At 44.1% G+C, this 12,541-nt stretch overlaps 1 protein-coding gene across 3 annotated transcripts in view; it reads left to right on the forward strand.

Annotated features, from left to right (window-relative positions):
- Nucleotides 1-12,541, forward strand: part of EVA1C (eva-1 homolog C) — a 114,779-nt gene that overhangs the window by 4,304 nt on the left and 97,934 nt on the right. The window lies entirely within an intron of this gene.

Consider the following 12,541-nt stretch of genomic DNA (forward strand, 5'->3'; position numbering starts at 1 on the left):
TAACCATTAGATTGTTTTCACAGATTATAGACACTTAAGAGTTTTGTTGCTATAGGGAAGCAGTTTCAATACTTGTAACAGTCTATAGATTACCACCCAAGTTTGGAATTGTCTGTATCTAGCAACTGTTACATACAGTGGAGTTGAGCTATCAACTCCTTAGTAAAATGAATGATTTGATACACGTTATTCTAAATAGTATAAACGATAAAAGGCATTTCCTTCTGCTTTCCATGTGAACCTGAATTCCAGGGTTTCAAACTCCCTGAGCCAGCAGTAGGTGGTGATATTGCCACCCACAACCAGCCCCCATTTTTCCTCTCATCAGTGATGCTCTCCAGATATCTGAAGATTAGGGAGAACATGTCAGAAGCCTTTTGGGGAGAAGAAAAGAAATATAATGTCCTCCCAAACCACTGATGCACTTAAGTTTAAACCTTAATTCTATATCGTGTGCGGTTGGGGAAATATTAGAAAAATCTCAGGGAGAAAGAAAGATCATCTTCCAAAGTTGGCTCATTTGACTTGGATTTTAGCTGCCCTCCCTCTGCAAATTCCTAAGCTCCAAAGATGACCATCTTATTGTTCGGTTCAGTGTTTCAGCTGACGCGAACCCCATGTGGCCTCAAAGCCTGCCGCCTGTGTTCCTGGGACAGTCGGTCCTGTTCCTTTTTATGAACTTGAAGGAGTGCATAGAAACCAAAACTGAGGCCTGGAAAGAGACAGTGGATCCTCCCCCGCAGAGCCTGATCACAATAACCAGGGCTAGAGAGCAGTGTTTGACAATGCAGATACTTGCCTGTTTTTCTAAATAAGGGGAACATCAAAAACTAGCAGAGGATAGAGGAAACTTGGGATCCCTCTGCCCTGTGAAGGAGGAGGGAGGATGGTGTATCCATGTGAAAGAAAGTGCCAGAATGTCAGGGGTCCCAGTCATTGTCTGTACAATATAGGCCCCTTTCTCCCCCGAGGAGATTAGCAGTGCAGAGTTTTGGAAAGTGCCTTAAGCCTTTCTCTTCTTTGCGGCTCTTCCTTGAGCCTTTTCCTGGGGCTGTCAGCTGGTGTCGTTTTCCTGGGTCATTGATTTTTTTTGCCCTCGGGGATTCCAGCATCGATCTCACTCTTAATAAGCCAGAGGCAGCATCGTGGCCCCCTCCTCCTCTCCGTCCATGCTCGTGACTTGTTCTAATCACCTCCAAGCCTGCTAGTAAACAGGCTCCCCAAACACCCCCTTCTCTCTCATCCCCAAAGATTTTGAGATGTCGCCAGCGGCCACTGGAAGGCTATCATCACTGCATTAAAAATGAATCCCAGCGAAGGCAAGAGAAGTTCATGCAAAATTAGTGCCTCTGATCCTTAATCTCATACTCAAATGTGCTTGGCTTTCATCCACTTTCCTCTTTGGGATAGAGTTCTGTTCATTTGACTGCATTCTCAAATTGAGGATTTGGCTTGAGACGTCTAAATTCATCATTGACTTAAAAAACAAAACAAACCCCAGAAGTATAATGTTATGCCCATCGTCTTTGTTCAGAGAACAAGACAGGGAGCTGGAGCTTGAGGATGAGTGCTGAGAGGAGGGAGGGGTGCCCTCTTGAGTAGCAGCCATAAAAAGCAAGGGATCCTCTACATTTTTGCCTTAAAGAGTGGTGTTTCAGTGTGTCTCTTGTATGTAGTTTGTGATGGTCCCTCAGTACTTACTGTTTTGTGTGTGTGTGTGTGCTTCTAATTTGTGTTGTTTCTCTGCTGAAGGCAAGCTGGGTCTTTCCTCCATACTTCTTTCCTTTCTCTCCTTTTCTTTTTCTTTTTTTTTTTTCTTTTTGAGACGCAGTTTCACTCTGTTGCCCAGGCTGGAGTGCAGTGGTGCAATCTCGGCTCACTGCAACCTCTGCCTCCCAGGTTCAAGCAATTCTCCTGCCTCAGCCTCCCGAGTAGTTGGGATTACGGGCACGCACCACCACACCCAGCTAATTTTTGTATTTTTAGTAGAGACTAGGTTTCACCATTCTGGCCAGGCTGGTCTCAAACTCTTGGCCTCAAGTGATCCACCCACCTTGGCCTCCCAATGTGCTGGGATTATAGGCATGAGCCACTGTACCCCGCGTCTCCTTTTCTTTTTCTTTCGTTCCCTTTTTTTCTCCAAGAAGTTCAAAGTGATTGATGGGCTTCTAGGTAGAGGTGGGGAGGAAGGAAGGGAAGGGAGGGAAGGAAAGGGTAGAAAGTTGTTCTAGTTCCCACGTGAATTCCTCAAGAACTCCTGCCCTTGGACAAAGTAGACATGACCATATGTTTCCACATTTGATTTTGCCCTAGGGCACATAGTGGTGAATGTGAGAAGTAGAAGCGACAGGGGATGGGAAACAAGGAGAGTGGGGCAGTCTTTAAGGCCTTCCTTGTACCCAAATGTCCTCAGACCTCAAATAAAGGTCACTCTATAATAGAAGTGTTGTTGTTGTTTTTTAATGGAGTCATGCTCTGCTGCCCGGGCCAGAGTGCAGTGGCTATTCACAGGTGCAGTCATAGTGCACTGCAGCCTCAAACTCCTGGCCTTAACGATCCTCCTCCCTCAGCCTCCTGAGTAGCTAGGATTACAGGTGTGCACCACCCCACCTGGCCTGGGCCAGTGTTCCAGTCCCTGCCATTGGTAGCCCAAGTGAGCATTAAGTGGTACTTGGTACCAGATTGTATGAGTTTGCTAGGGCTGCCATAACAATGTACTACAGACTGGGTGGCTTACACAAGGAACATTTATTTTATCACAGTTCTGGAGGCTAGAAGTTCAAGATGAAGGTCTTGGCAGAGTTGCTTTCTTCTGAGGTCTGTCTCCTTGGCTTGTAAATGGCATCTCCCTGCTATATCTTCACATGGTCTTCCCTCCATATGTGTCTGTGCCCTAACCTCCTCTTCTTATAAGGACATCAGTCATATTGGACTAGACTCCTTCAAATGATCTCATTTTAATGTAGTCACCTATTTAAAGGCCCTGTCTCCAAATACTATCATAGTCTGAAGTTCTAGAGATTAGACTCCAATGTTTGAATTTTAGTGGGATGCAGTTCAGCCAAAACTTAGATCATTTGCCGCCCAATAAATAAACCTGACTGGTAGCTCTTTATTTCATTGGCCAGGAATTCCAGGGTATAGAAATATGGTAATTCAATTGATCCCGGGGGCCTCGAGGTGGGAACTCAGTATTAATGGACACAGTTGTTCATTTTGGAGAGGTTGAACCTTGTTATTTGCTTTCAGATAAGCATTGGGTCTCAGCCCTGGCAGCACAATAAAATCTCCTGGGGAGATTAAAAAAAAAATCTATGGACATTCAGGCTGCACCCCAAGACTTCTGATGTAATTGGCCCTGGGAGAGCCAGTCACTGATCTCTTTTTGAAAGCTCCCCAGGCAATTCTAACATGCAGCTAGAGTTGAGGACCACATCTCTGGAGTTCAGAGGGGAGGGTGACCTCCTGCCCATGCATCAGGTCATCCAAGGGCACAGAGTGTGGCTGGGTGTCCCCTTCACCCCCTACCCTAGGGCTCATCACCAGGGAGACCAGGACTGTATTTCCCCAGCGTATCAGCACCTCGCAACACAGACACCTGTGCATGCACAGCCATGCAAACACACGCATGCACACACCCTTCCCTCTGCATTTAATTATGCCTCAGTCACATCATCCTTTTTATTCAAGATTTATCTTTACTTTAAAAAAATTTATGGAGTGAAAAGCTAGCTCGTAACTAAAGAAAAACAAACCAAATGTCCGAAGGAGTTGTCTAGAGGCCACAGGAGAAGAGAGATGAATAGCCAGTGTCTGAATCTGCTCATCTGTTTCCATGGAAAGTGACTACATCTGAAAAGTTTTCTGCCGGCTCTTTTTATGGCAGAGAAGAGTCTCGGCCCACAAGTGGTCCCTGTTATTGATGGCTTTGGTCTCCCAGGTGCTTTATTGGAAAGGGGAGCCTAGCAGCAGTTTCAGGGAAGAAACAGAAAGGAAGAGGGTAAAAGTTAATTGAACTCAGTTTTATCTGATTTCATCCTCATAGCAACTCTATGAGATCAGGACCGGTCTCATTTGCAGATGAGAACTCAGCCTCAGAGAGGGTAACAAACTTGCCCAAGACCACCCAGCTAGGGAGCAGAGCTGAGGCAGGCTCCAGCGCCAGGGCTGGCCGGAGTACAGGGATGGGGCCAGGCTGGGAACTTCGCCTGCAAGGGTGCTGGGGGTAGGGAGGAGCAAGGCCAGAAAAAAAAGTACCACAATTTGCCTAACCTTTCTTGATAGTTCATGGGGTGATTGCTGCCATTTCGGTTGCCTTCTGAATAGACTGGCTTTTCCTACCCTTCCATCAGCATCGTTTCATCACAGTCCTTCCAAAGTAGGTGCACTCACAAAGTGGTCCAGTGGGGTAGGAAAAAAATGTCAGAACTTCTGTTCTTGCCTGTTGATTTTTCCATCTTAACAAAAAAAAGGAGTTAAGTTTTACTTATAATTAACATATAAATTGACAGAACAACATGTAATTTATAAATAAGTGTGCATATATTGGAGGTGTGTTCTCAAAATATTTCTGTTCATAATGTTTTTTATAATTTTTTCTGCCAGTAATAATAATTATTTTTTAAAACTTTTATTTTAGGTTTGGGGGTACATGGGAAGGTTTGTTGCATAGATGAGTTCATGAGTTAAAAAAAATTTGGAGGTCACTGATCTTCACAGCCATCCTGTTGGCTTAATATCTTTAAAATTCTTAGTGAGGCACCACTTTGAGGGTAATGTACTGTGAGAGAACAATTGCTCCTTTGTTACCCACCCCTATTGCCTGACTTGCCTACTGCTCTCCCCAGCTGCACAGCTGCTAATAAAATTTAGAGGCAGGATTTGAACCCAGTACCTATCGGGTTTTAAATATCCATACTGATGGCCAGGCACTGTGGCTCACGCTTGTAATCCCAACACTTTGGGAGGCAGAGGCAGGTGAATCATTTGATGTCAGGAGTTCGAGACCAGCCTGGCCAAAATGGTGAAACCCCATCTGTACTAAAAATACAAAAATTAGCTGGGCATAGTGGCATGCTCCTGTAATCCCAGCTACTTGGAAGACTGAGGCAGGAGAATCACTTGAACCCAGGAGATGAAGGTTGCAGTGAGCCGAAATCGCGCCTCTGCACTTCAGCCTGGGTGACAGAGTGAGATCCTGTAAAAACAAAAACAAACAAAAAACAAAAACAAACAAACAAAAAAACATACTGTCACTGAAGCTGAGCCATGGACCAAGAAGGTGGGAGCAGGGATGGGGGCTGGGGGGAGGTCTGAAGTTATGATACTTTGTCACTATTTTAATGAGGCTGGTATATTTGTATCCTTCTGTAAGGAAATGGTTTCTCATAATAACATAAATCCTAAATCCTAGAGTCACGAAGATTTTAGTACTGGAAAGAGAATCTCGGATTGGAAAGGCAGCTGACCAAGTGATTCTGGTGTCTTCTGAGTTTCCCCTTGCCCCTTGGGGTATCTCGTTCTGCCACCCCTTTAGTTGGCTCCCGTGTGTGCACTACCGGCTTAACAAAGGCAGTAACTTCTTTACCTGGTTTCCGTCAGCATGAGTAAAAAAGTTGGTGAGTTAAAAATACTTTTAGGGTTTTAAAAAATTTTTACAGCCCGGCCCGTATGGTGAAACCCTGTCTCTACTTAAAATACAAAAATTAGCCAGGCATGGTGGTGGGAGCCTGTAATCCCAGCTACTCGGGAGGCTGAGGCAGGAGAATTGCTTGAGCCTGGGAAGCGGAGGTTGCAGTGAGCCAAGATCATGCCACCGCACTCCAGTCTGGGCAATAGAGCGAGACCCTGTCTCAAGAAAAAAGAAAAAAAAATTATTTTTTACTTTTGAGATAGGGTCTTGCTCTGTCACCCAGGCTGGAATACAGTGGTGTAATCACGGCTCACTGGCAGCCTCAACCTCTGGGGCTCAAGCCATCCTCCCACCTCAGCACCCCCTAGCAGCTGGGACTATAGTCACAGGCCACCAGGCCTAGCTAATTTTTTTGGCATTTTTTTGTAGAGACAGGGTCTCACTATGTTGCCCAGGCTGGTCTCAAACTCCTGGACTCAAGAGAGCCACCCGCCCTGGTCTCCCAAAGTGCTGGGATTACAGGAGTGAGCCACTGTGCTTGGCCCTAAAAATAATTTATTAAGCACATAAAGCACTCTATGCCAGACACTGTTCAAAGAACTTCATATTAACTCATTTAATCCTCCCAATTGTAGCTATAAAGGAGACGCTAGTATAAAAAGTTCAAGAACCTGAGGCAAAGAGCAGTTTAGTAACTTTTGGGGATTTGAATCCAGGTAGCCTTTCTAATATCAAGGGAAGAAAACAAAATAAATTACATGTAGTTTAAAGCAGTGGCATTTCTGTCATGTTTATCTCTTCATTTACTAGAGCCAAATCTTTCCCGGGACTTACGTAAGTAATGTCCATTCCTTGTCCTGTTTAAAGATAGTACGATCTAGCCTCAAAGAACTGATTATAGAATTGGGTCTGTAATTTGTTTCTGGAAATTGGTGTTCTGAAACTATTTCCCCAACAAAACACCTAGAAATGCTGAATAAAATATAAGAAACATCTTTTAGTGCATGAATGAGTGGTGAGTGGTTAAATATAAGAAATATCTGGGAAACAAAAATGAAGAGAGAATAGAGAACTAGAGATGATAGCTGGTGCTAACTCTATGGCTACATTGGAGTTGCTTGATGGTCTTGACAATGAAGATTTAACAGGTGCCTGAATGCAGGCGATAAGGCATTAGACCACTGTAAAGTGAGGAATTAGAATAAAGACCTCTATATAAAGCCAGGACCTTGGAAGCCTAAACCTCATTAAAAGGTGGATGCAAAACAAATCAGCCTTCTTGTAAAGAAAGATGACAAGGAAACTTGTCATAGCCTAGGTCCAGGATTGGAGAAAAAAATAATGTCTCTTGAGACGGTGTAATCAAAATTCTGCCTTTTGGGGAGTCTGTTTTTGAATTCATATTACCTTTACTGGGAAACCCAAGCTGAGAAACTAACAAAGTTGTCCCATGATACCTGGCAAAAACAAACACACAGATACTGCCTGCATGGGAATATCATCAATATAGGCCCATCTATAGATTCCTATAGCTGAAATGCTGCTGATTATGATCACACAATTCAAAATTACATTATATGAGCAGTAGTCAGCAGCAATGACATGGTTCTTAAGTAATAAAAGAGAGAATCTAGGGCTGGGCATGGTGGCTCATGCCTGTAATCCCAGCACTTTGGGAGGCCGAGCTAGGTGGATCACCTGAGGTCAGGAGTTCAAGACCAGGCTGGCCAACATGGCGAAGCCCTGTCTCTACTAAAAAATACAAAAATTGGCTGGGCGTGGTGGTAGGTGCCTGTAATCCCAGCTACTTGGAAGGCTGAGACATAAGAATCACTGGAACCTGGGAGGTAGAGGTTGCAGTGAGCTGAGACTGTGCCACTGCACTCCAGCCTGGGCAACAGAGCAAGACCCTGTTTCAAAAAAAAAAAAAAAAGAGGGAATCTAAAAAGAAATTTAAGAAGGAATCTAAAACATGAGAAAGGAACAAAAGGCTATCGAGAAAAAACAGGTGTATTTGTAAAAGAATCAAATATATCTACTAACACGAAAAATATATTCATTGACATGAAAAGCCTGACGGGTAGGTTGAAAAGCAGATTAGGTATAGCTGAAGAGAGAAACAGTGAGGTGGAAAAAAAAGCTGGAGAAATTATCCAGAATGAAGCAAAACAGGTAAACATATGGAAAACATGGAAGAAAAGTCATAAGACATGGAGGATGGAATGATGGTTGAATATACATCTGATCATTATTCCAGAAAAAGAAAGTAGGGAAAATGAGAGAGAGGCAACACTCAAAGTGATGGAGTCCTAGGATTAATTTTTAAGGATTGATGAAAGATTCAGAGTTAAGCATTCCAAGGAAGATAAATAAAATAAATTTATACCTGAATGTGTCATACTGAAACTATAAAATACTAAAGACAAAGTGACAGTCTTAAAAGCAATCAGATAGTAAAGGAAATGTTATCTATAAAGTCTTTGGAACAAAAACAGTGGGAGCCATAGACAGTGAAATATTTTCCAGGTTCTGAGAAACAAACAAACAAAAAACAACCATCGGTCCTGAATTATATACCCAGCTTAACTGCTTTTCAAGAGGGTGTGAAGTAAAGACAAATTTACCGCTAATCAATCTTTACTAAAAGAACTACTAAAGGGGTCAGGCGCAGTGGCTCACCTCTGTAATCCCAGCACTTTGGGAGGCCGAGGCAGATCACTTGAGGTCAGGAGTTCGAGACCAGCCTGGCCAACTTGGTGAAACCCGTGTCTGTACTAAAAATACAAAAATTAGCTGGGCATGGTGGTGCGCATCTGTAATCCCAGCTACTCACGAGGCTGAGGCAGGAGAATCGCTTGAACATGGGAGGTGGAGGTTGCAGTGAGCCAAAATTGTGCCACTGCACTCCAGCCTGGGCAACGGAGTGAGACTCTGTCTCAAAAAAAAAAAAAATGGTGGACAAAGAAATGGTACAACTTTGCATGTACTTTATCCACATTCCTTGCTCTGTCTTCCTGCTGAGGGAGTATAATCTTTTTATATTGAGAGGGATGTTCTGTAATATATTTCACTCTTTTGATGGCAAAAGTCATGAGACACTTTCTTGTCCCACTTGAGCTCTTCCAAGGACTATAACTTCCACCCTGAGATACTCAAGGCTCCTCCACAGGTGAGCCTCAGTTTCATGGTGACCACACACTAGAAATTCTGTAGGGAAGAATGGGAAACAGTCTGAAGCCTCTCAGGTACCAGATGCTGTGCTAGATATGGTACAACCTACTCCAAAAAACCATTCCTTTCCTGGGGGAGCTTGCTTTTTAGTGGGTTCATGGACACACACATTACAGAGGAGTTTAAGGGATGAGCAATCAATTTGGCAGGTCACAGTCTCCAAAAACTAGTAAGCAAACCACAGAGCTTGGAACTGAGTGTTTGGAAGTATGTCCACAGACCTACTAGATGACTCTGGCTATGCATAGATTTTACATTTCCTTACATGAATTTCTCACCCTTATGTTCTCTCCGACACCTGTATCATTTGCTCACTCAAGCCTCTGGAAATGAATTTCTCCTGCACTAACAAGTTAGAGAATGAAACGATGCTTGGATGAAGTGATGCTTAGGGTTCGTTTCAATCTGAGAGCCAAGTTTTCCACACGCAGAAAACCAGGCAACATTAAAATTCAAAACTCAGGCCCCGGAGTCTGAAATGTATGTTTGCGAACAGTCTGATTTCATGTCTGCCTCTGATGCCCTGTGAATACAAATCACCTCATTTGGGGCTGGAGGAGCAGAGAGGAAGAAACCTAAGAATGATCTCCAAAACAAATCTTTAATTCGGATGAGTATAATAGAGTGTAATCCCATTTCAAGTCTGTCAGCATTCCTTTGATGATTACAAATGAGTCCCTTTTCCCCTGCAATGTGGGGGAATAATCTGGATAAAATAACCCTTTTTGTCTGCAAAGGCCCATGCGATGCGTACTCGTGACAGCTTTCAGAGTAGTGTTTCAGAGTCTGAGAAGAGCACGCTGTGCTACCAAGTCATCTCCTTTCTTTCTCTTGACTTAGAAGATTTTTCACTCTTTTCATGTCCAGTGGCTTCTGAAATTCTCAGGCTTAGAAATCATAAATCATCGTACTGTACTGAGGAACAAGAGAGACCCAGGTCACCAGGTCCTTTTCCCTCCCTGCCTGCTCAACAGGAGACGACAGGTGGAAATGGGAATGTATGATCTTACCTAGAAGGCCAATTTGTACAGCTTTGGAGGGATATACTTGAAGAAATTCACACAATTTTACAGTCTCTTTTTCATTAAAAAAAATGTACACTGAACCCAAGTTCAGGCTTACATGTCTCCCTTTGTCAATTTCCTTGTAAAATTAAGGGATAGTCATTTTAAACACTTTGTTCTATTATCTGAGACCTGAATGCCTCAACACTCCTTCCAAAGCTAATGATGCAAAATGCTTTGTGGACAGGTCACCCTGGACACAAAGACTCAGAATGAAAAGAGGTCTTGAGAACCCCAGTGCTGTGGTCCCACGCTGTGGAACTGGTCACGGCAGGCTGTGGAGAACCACACAGAGCAGATCTTGTGGTCTTGCTTGTTCCGCTTTCAAGTGCAAAGGTGCCTCTCATCTGCTTTCCGTATTTTTTTTTATTTTAAGTTAGAATGTCCCAGGATGATGATGATGTGATGATGGTGATGATTGATGATGATTTCTGACAGAGTCTCATTCTGTTACCCACGCTGGAGTGTACTGGCATGATTGTGACTCACTGCAGCCTCAACCTCCTGGGCTCAACAGCTCCTCCTGCCTCAGCCTCCCAGGTAGCTGGGACTACACACCCCGCTAATTTTTAAAAGTATTTTGTAGGGTGGGTGCAGTGGCTCACACCTGTAATCCCAGCACTGTGGGAGGCTGAGGTGGGCAGATCACCTGAGGTCAGGAGTTCGAGACCAGCCTGGCAAACATGGTGAAATCCCATCTCTACTAAAAAAAAAAAAAAATTAGCTGGGTGTGGTGGCATGCCCCTGTAAATCCCAGCTACTCAGTAGGCTGAGGTAGGAGAATCGCTTGAACCCGGGAGGCAGAGGTTATAGTGAGCCGAGATCATGCAACTGCACTGCAGCCTGGGAGACAGAGCAAGACTCCATCTCAAAAAAAAAAAAAAAAAAAAAAAAAAAGTATTTTGTAGAGACAGGGTCTTGCTAGATTGCCCAGGCTGGTCTCAAACTCCTAGCCTCAAGCGATTCTCCTGTCTCAGCCTCCCAAAGTGCTGGGATTACAGATAGGAGCCACTGTGCCTGGCCCAGGATTATTTTTTATTAGTGTTAGAGCTCTCAAAAACCATAAACTAAGGCTTTGAGGCAAAAGGTCTTTTCTTGTCTCAGATTTCTGTGTCTCTCCCTGGCTATTCAAGTCAAGGCAGGTTATTTGGGTTTGTCAACATTTGCCAAAAATGCTATATGGTCTTTACAGGGGACGGCGATCTTTACCCAGTGAACATTTTGCTTTTCCGAATGTTTAGTTGAAACCAGTGATTCTCAATCCAAGAGTGATTTTGTCCCTTGGGAATATCTGGCAATCTCTGGAGGCAATTTTCTTTGTCACAGCCTCTTAGTGAGTGGAAGCCGGGGACACCGCTAAACATCTTACAACGTCCAGGACAGCGCCCCCACAGCAAAGAATCATGCAGTCCTCGTGCTAAGGTTGAGGAACCCTGGGCTAGACCAGCAGATTTGTCCTTGTTTTATTTCCCACACTTTTAGAACCTGAAAAAAGTGAAAACTTTTTTTGTGAATCAGAGTTGAGTCTGGAGTCCCTAGACAGCTCTGAAAGACTCTCTTCTCCAAATCTAGCTTGCCTTCTACAGCCCGAAGGAGGTCTTCAGTTCCATAAAGCCAAAGAAATGAAAATCCACTGGCTGCTATGCTTCTCCACCGTCTCTAGCCCAGTGGGGTTTTAGTCAGAATTTTTCCCCCTTCCTTTCCTCCAAGAAGCTTGTCTATGTGTTTGGCCCTTTTGCCTTCATCTCAAGCTAGACTCTTGGCCATCATTAACGTCAAAGTGAAATATTGCTCTGGAGAGGTGTTCAGACTTGAAGTCACTTGCTCACTTGACGTGCGAGGATGTGTTTGCAACACATCTCAATTATTTCAAAATCTCAGTGAAATGGTTGCATGATGGGGGGTGGATAATTTGATTTGAACATGAAAAAGGAAGAGAGAAAGTTGTGAAGATAATGCAGAGATTTTTTTTTGGCATCTCCCACCGCCTCCCCGACTTTCCTCCTTCCCTGTGTTCCTGCTGTCATTCCCCCTACCTCTCTCTCTCCAACCCCTGCCACCCCACCAGCCTCCATGCACTCACATACAGACAGCTTGGGTGTTACTTTGTGAACAGTGCATTCAGCGGTCTGTGCTACTGTTATACACTTATCAAGATACGCTGGAGTTTGTGTGGTCATGGGGCTGAGCATCGTTTTACAGCCCACATCGAGAAGGAGGAGTCAACGGACTCCTCTGAAATGGTAACTACCATCCCTGCCCAGAGGCCTCAAGACTGCAGAGCAGCTTCCACTTTCTGAGCATGCCTCCCTCCGTCACCACTTCAGACAAGTCACAACTCTACTTAAAATATTTTTTTCCTTCTGCCAAACACAGGGAAAATGTAGTATTGTTTCCAAGAGAGCGAGCAGGGGCACCAGCAGGAATGGGTGTGCAGTATTTGTACAGTTTTGTGACTCAGTGCATCTGAATTTCCAAGCATTTTAAGAGCTTTGTCCCAAAAAAAGGTCTATTGTGTGGCTCTTGGCACTGAAGAAAATAGCAGGCCTGTCAGAACTCTCTTTCAGATTTAACTTTCAAGTGGGTGATGTACGAATGCTGTCCAACGGGAGGG

Source organism: Nomascus leucogenys, chromosome 25, assembly GCF_006542625.1.
Source record: "Nomascus leucogenys isolate Asia chromosome 25, Asia_NLE_v1, whole genome shotgun sequence".
NCBI classification, from domain to species: domain Eukaryota; kingdom Metazoa; phylum Chordata; class Mammalia; order Primates; family Hylobatidae; genus Nomascus; species Nomascus leucogenys.